The sequence below is a fragment of the Engystomops pustulosus genome, chromosome 7 (assembly GCF_040894005.1).
Source record: "Engystomops pustulosus chromosome 7, aEngPut4.maternal, whole genome shotgun sequence".
Lineage (NCBI taxonomy): Eukaryota > Metazoa > Chordata > Amphibia > Anura > Leptodactylidae > Engystomops > Engystomops pustulosus.
The window spans coordinates 173,251,967-173,259,136 of record NC_092417.1 but is presented as its reverse complement, the minus strand read 5'-3'; the positions used below and the strand labels follow the sequence as shown (position 1 = coordinate 173,259,136).

Genomic DNA, 7,170 nt, shown 5'->3' with positions numbered 1-7,170 from the left:
GACTCCCCGCACAGCACATTATACACGGACAATGCACTTACATGCACCAGTAAGAAGAAGGTAAACTCCGGGGACCTGAGCGGGGAAGCGACACATGCAGGATATCGGGCGCAGGATCTTGATGAATCGCAGCACAGCGCATTATACACGGACAATGCAGTTTCAGGGAACCGCTAACTTTTTCATACTATAGTGTACGGAGCCATGTAAGATGTCATTATCCGTGAGATGAGATGACGTTTTCATTGCTTCTGTTTTGAGGACTGTTCGACCTTTTTATTACATTTTTTATGTTATGTCCAATAGTGTAGAAGTGGCGTTTCGGACATTTGGACGGTATTTTCCGTTATTGGGTTCACAGCCGGGAATAACCGCTATTGTATTTTGATAGATGGGGCATTTTGGGACGCGGCGAAACCTAACGTGTTTGTGATTTGTACTGTGTTTTTTAGTTTTATATCAGTTCTTCGGAAAGGGGGGTGATTTGAATTTTTAGTGTTTAATTTTTTTTGTTGTTTTTTTTTTTTAATTTTATTTTTTAGACTCCTTAGGATACTTTAACCCTAGAGGGTGTGATCATTCCTACCATATACTGCAATTCTACTGTATTGCAGTATAGGGATTTTAAATAGGATTCATTACAATTTGCCACTGGCACATTGTAACAAATCTGCAGAAGCCATGCAGCCTCAGGTCTTACAAAGATCTGAGACTCGTCGCTCCCGGATGACATCACTGGGAGTGACATTCTCAACAAAGATGGCGACCCCCACGCACTACCGTCTTATAATTGCCCCTGTACGGCATAACCCCCCTCTATACGACCTCTTCATACAGTATTAGCCATACATGCGCTAAGGGGTTATGGATAAGCGACAACATGCTGATTGCTGAGGGTCTGACGGCTCATCTATATAATTGATGACGAGTTAACCCTTTATATAGAACGTTCACCAAGTCTCTCGTTACATTGTATATAGTAACAGGATTCTCGCCAACCACCGACAATCAGTTTATAAACATATTACAGAACCATCAGTCATCTCGGTGGCAGATTCCGACGTCGTCCCGCTGAATTAAAGCCGTTACCTAATTGTAGCCCCCGAGCCGCCTCGGCAGCTTCTGATTTCCTCTAATAAGGGGCCTGTGGTCCTCCACAAGCTTCATGTGAGTCCAATTTCGGTATCTGCCTCTCAGAAGCCCTCTGTTCCCTTCTGTTCCCCTCTGTTCCCTTCTGTTCCTCTTGTGTTGATGAAATTATATTTCTTTGAAATCCCTTTAAGTTGATGTTGTGTGACGGAGCAGGGATAAAGGGAAGACACAGAAGACATCACCGAGGGACGTAGATCACAGCGAGACGCAATGGCATCCGACATATCACTAAGTGTTCTCAAGAGTTAATTCACTTTTCGGCTCAGTGTCAATTTTCCAGAATCTTGGAATTCCTAATTAAGCCGGATACTAATAACATGGGGGTCCCCTTATTAGCATAGAAAGAGACCCCAATCTTTGGAGCCCCCTGCAGTTGCGTGTGTTGCGTTTTGCGTTATTTCTATGTGACGTAGGACCTGACATAGACAAAGAACTTTGCACAGCCCCAGCCGGATGCCACAACAGGGTGGAGAATCTTGATGTATTCGGCTGTGCCCGGAGTTTCGGCGGGGCTACAGTATATAACACACATACAGTGTATATACGCACCTTATATCAAGATGCATCATCTACAGCATATACACACCATATATACACACATGCAGCATATAAACACCACATATACATACATGCAGCATATAAACACCATATATACACACATACAGTATATACACACATGCAGCATATAAACACCACATATACATACATGCAGCATATAAACACCACATATACATACATGCAGCATATAAACACCACATATACATACATGCAGCATATAAACACCACATATACACACATGCAGCATATAAACACCACATATACATACATGCAGCATATAAACACCACATATACATACATGCAGCATATAAACACCACATATACATACATGCAGCACATAAACACCATATATACACACATACAGCATATACACACCATATATACACACATACAGCATATACACACCATATATACACACATACAGCATATACACACCATATATACACACACGAAGCATACACACACCTTATATACACACATGCAGCATATAAACACCACATATACACACATGCAGCATATAAACACCACATATACACACATGCAGCATACACACATGCATACAGTACCATATGCACACATACAGTAAATACATGCCTTACACCATATATACACATACACTATATACACACACATATAGACTTAGATGCACATCCATAAATTTATACACACATGTATATAGTGCTGCCACATAGTCTTTTTATCCCACTGACAGCAGGAAGAGATTCCCCAACATTTCTTATCCGAGCTGCCGGCCCTGCTGTGTATATAATGGGGCACATCCTCCTCTCCTCAGGGTGTCAAGTTGGGTGCCGGGCCCCCTGACACAGCAGGCCCCAAAGCAGCTGCTATGGCTGTTACCCCTGCCGTTACGCCCCGGCTATACACCCCTCTGCTCATTCGTTGAGATGCCATGTTCTTTATTGAAACTTAATTTAGTGTTGAGTAATCGGACAAAGACACAGGGCAAGGAAAATGCCGTAACGAGTGTAGTTGTCAGGATGAGTGTCCATTATAACTAAGCTGAGTGCAGAGAAGCAGCGGCCGATCTGTAATAATCTGCAACTTTTTAACAAATGCAAGAAACTTTGTAATATATCTTAATACAGGGAAATGCTGCATCCCCCACTTTGCTGCGGTTCCTTTGCTTTCCCTCCTAATTAATTGTTTTTCACCCAGAAATATCTCAGAGACACCCTGGTGTAGACAGAGGCTGCTGGAGATTATGGTAAGTTTCTATCTAACCCCAAGTGCTTTATTCACATCATTACAGGTCTGTTTTTCTCTATGATGTCTCATATGATCCAACTGATGCTCCTGGATAATTGAGGAGAGACACAGAAAGATGCTGCTGGAGATAAAAGTAAGTTTCTATCTTACCCAAAGTGCTTTGTTTAAATCAATACAGGTCAGACTTTCTCTATAATGTACTAAACTGTTCTGGTGGTCACCAGAGGTCACAGTGGGCAGAGGCGTTCCGACTTTAACTAGGGGTCATTTGCAAGTCGGGTGTCCTTAAGTAGAGGACCGCTTGTAAATGCTCCTGCTGATGCTTTTGAGTGAGAGGGGAGAAGCACCAAGGTTTTGGCAGTCAATAGTAAGTTTCTTTCTCACCCCAAGTGCTTTTATTACATACATTATAAAATCCTTTATTGCGAAAGCAGACATATCAGAGAGCTGTAGTATCTGTACGTGGCGCTGTTATTACTATAGACGCTTGGATGGTGCAATCTGATTGGCTACTATTGGCAGGTGGGGAAGATTTCGTGCTGATACCTGGTGGAGGATGTGGAGCCCCTGTGGGCACTGTCACGTGTCCAGAGCTCTTGTGGCTTCTCTCCTCCAGTCTGTGGACGAGCCGCTCATTTCTAACAATAAATGTGGTTCCGTCCGTTTCCAATTTTCTACTTCAGGGGATCAGCAATCAGCAAATTGTCAGGAATGCTGATTTTTTTTTTTAAGTTTTTTTAATGGATGGAATTTTGTTACCGAAATTGCTCCAGCAAATCACGTTCTAGAAAGTCTTGTATCAATGCGGAACATAGCGTAGAGTGTAAAAAAATAAATTCAAGTTTTCAGATTTTGTTTGTTTCAATGTTTGTTTTTGAATAAAGTTTTAAACAAGCATTTGATAAAATTAAAAAAAAAAATTAGTTTTTGTTGTACATTTTGTTTTGGTGAGATTCAGAAAAACTAGACGTCTGCAATCATGTTCTGTTCAAATTTTATACTGAAGAAAACCTACCATTTGATTTGATGCATTATGAAGCAAACATACCTAGAGAATGCTGTAGCGACACTGATGCAGAAACATATCTTGTTTAATCCCTCAACTGAGTGGTATTGCTGAAAAAACTGTTATAAATGTGTGATAATGAGGCTCTGTTGCTCCTGTGGCTGCCCCGGTGCTTCTCCTCTTACCCTTTTTATACACTGCTCCAGAGAATGATGTAATCCCTGTGTGACAGGCAGAAGTAATCAATCACTGCACCCCCTTCCCCCAGCTGCTGTGTATGACTTATCCAGATCAGATTGATTAGTCCTGTCTGGACTGGTCAAGCAGCACTTTTATGTATGGCACTAAGTTTTTCCAAAGTCCTGCATTTTATAATTGTTTTTTGAGCAAAACCACTCAGTTTAGGTATTAAACAAGATATGTTTCTGCATCAGTGTAGCTGCAGGATTCTCAAGGTATGTTTGGTTCCCAAAAAAACAAAACATAAAAACAAATAGTAGATTTCCTTTAAGGTGCTGAGTAGCAGCAGGACTGTGAAAAATTGATTTATAGTTTAGGATCGTAATTTATCCAAGTGCATTAGGGACGTGTCCTATAACAAGGAGAAACTGAGTCTCATAACAGACATCTGAATGGGTCCCCCTACCCTTTAAAAATGTACATATTTTTACACTCATACACATATTTACGTACTTGTATACACACATACAGGTTTACACTCATACACACATTTATACACTGTTACACACATACACACTCATATATACATTTATACACCTATACATACAGTATATATATATATGGACAGATATAGTATATATATTTTTTCTCATAGCAGGTAATACATGCTATGGAGCACCTCAATGCAGAGGGTAAAGAACACAGCAGTGTACAAGCACACCGCCCAGAAGCTACAATCCATCCATTCACCACAGTCCTGCTGCTACTAATACATAAAAGTCTGATTACACATCTTTCCAGGGGTAATACATAACACTGGCTGCACAGAGCACAGCAGTGTGAGGACACACCACCAGAGCACTTGTAGAATATACAATCATTGAGTACAAATCCATATATCACAGTCCTGCTGCTACTAACAACATACATAAAGGTCTTATTACACTTCTCTCCAGGGACAAGAAATAACACTGGCTGCACAGAGCACAGCAGTGTGAGGAGACATCCCAATGCACTTGTAGAAGCTATAATCCTGGAATATAAATCCATATATCACAGTCCTGCTGCTACTAACAACATACACAAAGGTGACATTACATATCTCTCCAGGGACAATACCTAACACTGGCTGCAGAGAGCACAGAGCACAGCAGTGTGAGGACACAATCCCAGTAAACATGAAGAACTACAATCCTAAAATGTAAATTCATATTTCACAGTCCTGCTGCTACTAAAAACATACACAAAGATCTGATTACACATCCTCTGCTGGGACAATACATAACACTGGCTGCAGAGAGCACAGAGCACAGCAGTGTGAGGACAACTACACAGAACTCCTCTTAGTGCCGCCATGTTGTGCGTTACTCAGCTTTCCTAGAAAGAGACAACTTTTCACCTTGACAGTAAAGTATTGGGATTCTCTATTTCCTGTGGATTTTAGGGTGAAATTCTGGGATTCCTTCGCCTCCCCCCCCCCCCCCCACGGACCCCCAGACCCCTGCACATCATTGTTTTTTTCACTGTTGCAACCCAAATGTTTTGTTCTAGGAGAAACAAACCATAAAAGATGATGAAGCGGCTCCGAAACGCGGGAGAAGGAGGAGAAGATGGAGCCGAGGTTTCTGGCCCTGACATTTCACCTATTAGTGGCTTCTCAGGGAGATGCTGGGATCCTCGCTACAAGCCAATTACCCAAATTACGGACAACAAAGCCGCTATTGTTCTGCGCGGGGACGGAGCGAGGTTTGCATGACAAGCCAATGTCAGGAGCAGACCACAACCAATCGCCTTAACCCCTTGTTTTCTGGAGAGCGACGAGGTTTTATAACCAAAAAACGTGAAACTGGCGTTTATTACCAGCAAAGTGACCGCCACAACCTATACCGAGGCGTCGTACAATAGGGCTCGTCCACTTTCAGAAAATAATTGGTTTTGTTTGTGTAAAGAAAAGTTGTACAATTTTCCATTAAACTTTCTGTATCAATTCCTCACGGTTTTCTAGATCTCTGCTTGCTGTCGTTCAGCAGGAAGCTTCAATGTTTACTTTGTGTAGACACTGATCCATGGTCATGTGATGTCACACAGGTGCACGGCTTGTTATATCCCTGGTCATGTGATGTCACACAGGTGCACAGCTCGTTATATGTCTGGTCATGTGATGTCACACAGGTGCACGGCTCATTATATCCCTGGTCATGTGATGTCACACAGGTGCACGGCTCCTTATATCCCTGATCATGTGATGTCACACAGGTGCACGGCTCGTTATATCCCTGGTCATGAGATGTCACACAGGTGCACGGCTCGTTATATCCCTGGTCATGTGATGTCACACAGGTGCACGGCTCGTTATATCCCAAGTTATGTGATGTCACACAGGTGCACGGTTCGTTATGTCCCTGGTCATGTGATGTCACACAGGTGCACGGTTCGTTATGTCCCTGGTCATGTGATGTCACACAGGTGCACGGCTCGTTATGTCCCTGGTCATGTGATGTCACACAGGTGCATGGCTCGTTATATCCCAAGTCATGTGATGTCACACAGGTGCACGGCTCGTTATATCCCAAGTCATGTGATGTCACACAGGTGCACGGCTCGTTATGTCCCTGGTCATGTGATGTCACACAGGTGCACGGCTCGTTATACCACAGAGTAATCAGATCTGTGTGATATAATGAGCCGTGTACCGAAGTGACAGCAAGCAGTGATCTAGAAAACTGCAGGGAATGGATACAGAAAGTATTTATCACATAATCTTTCGGAGACCTGACCCCTGCGGCTTTCTGTGACTGGTCAGTGATTACAGCGCCGTCCATACACTGCAGGGGGCACCAACCTGACACAGCACTCGGGGGTCTTCATTGTCCCTCTGGTAACACTTCTGGGCAATCCCACGGCTGACAGATGGCACCATCACTACACATAGTGCAGGTTATTCTCCCAGTGCACACAATACAAGGTAAAAGAATACAATGGGGCAAATTTACTTACCCGGTCCATTCGCGTTCCAGCGGCGGCTTCTCCGCTCTGGATTCGGGTCC

The 7,170-nt window shown here is 43.0% G+C and overlaps 1 long non-coding RNA gene across 1 annotated transcript; it reads left to right on the top strand.

Annotated features, from left to right (window-relative positions):
* The first annotated feature begins 2,986 nt into the window (after positions 1-2,986).
* Positions 2,987-6,113, top strand: LOC140069070 (uncharacterized). The gene is made up of 2 exons (XR_011848706.1): positions 2,987-3,070; positions 5,675-6,113. It is a non-coding gene; the product is annotated as an uncharacterized lncRNA (long non-coding RNA).
* The last annotated feature ends 1,057 nt before the right edge of the window (positions 6,114-7,170 follow it).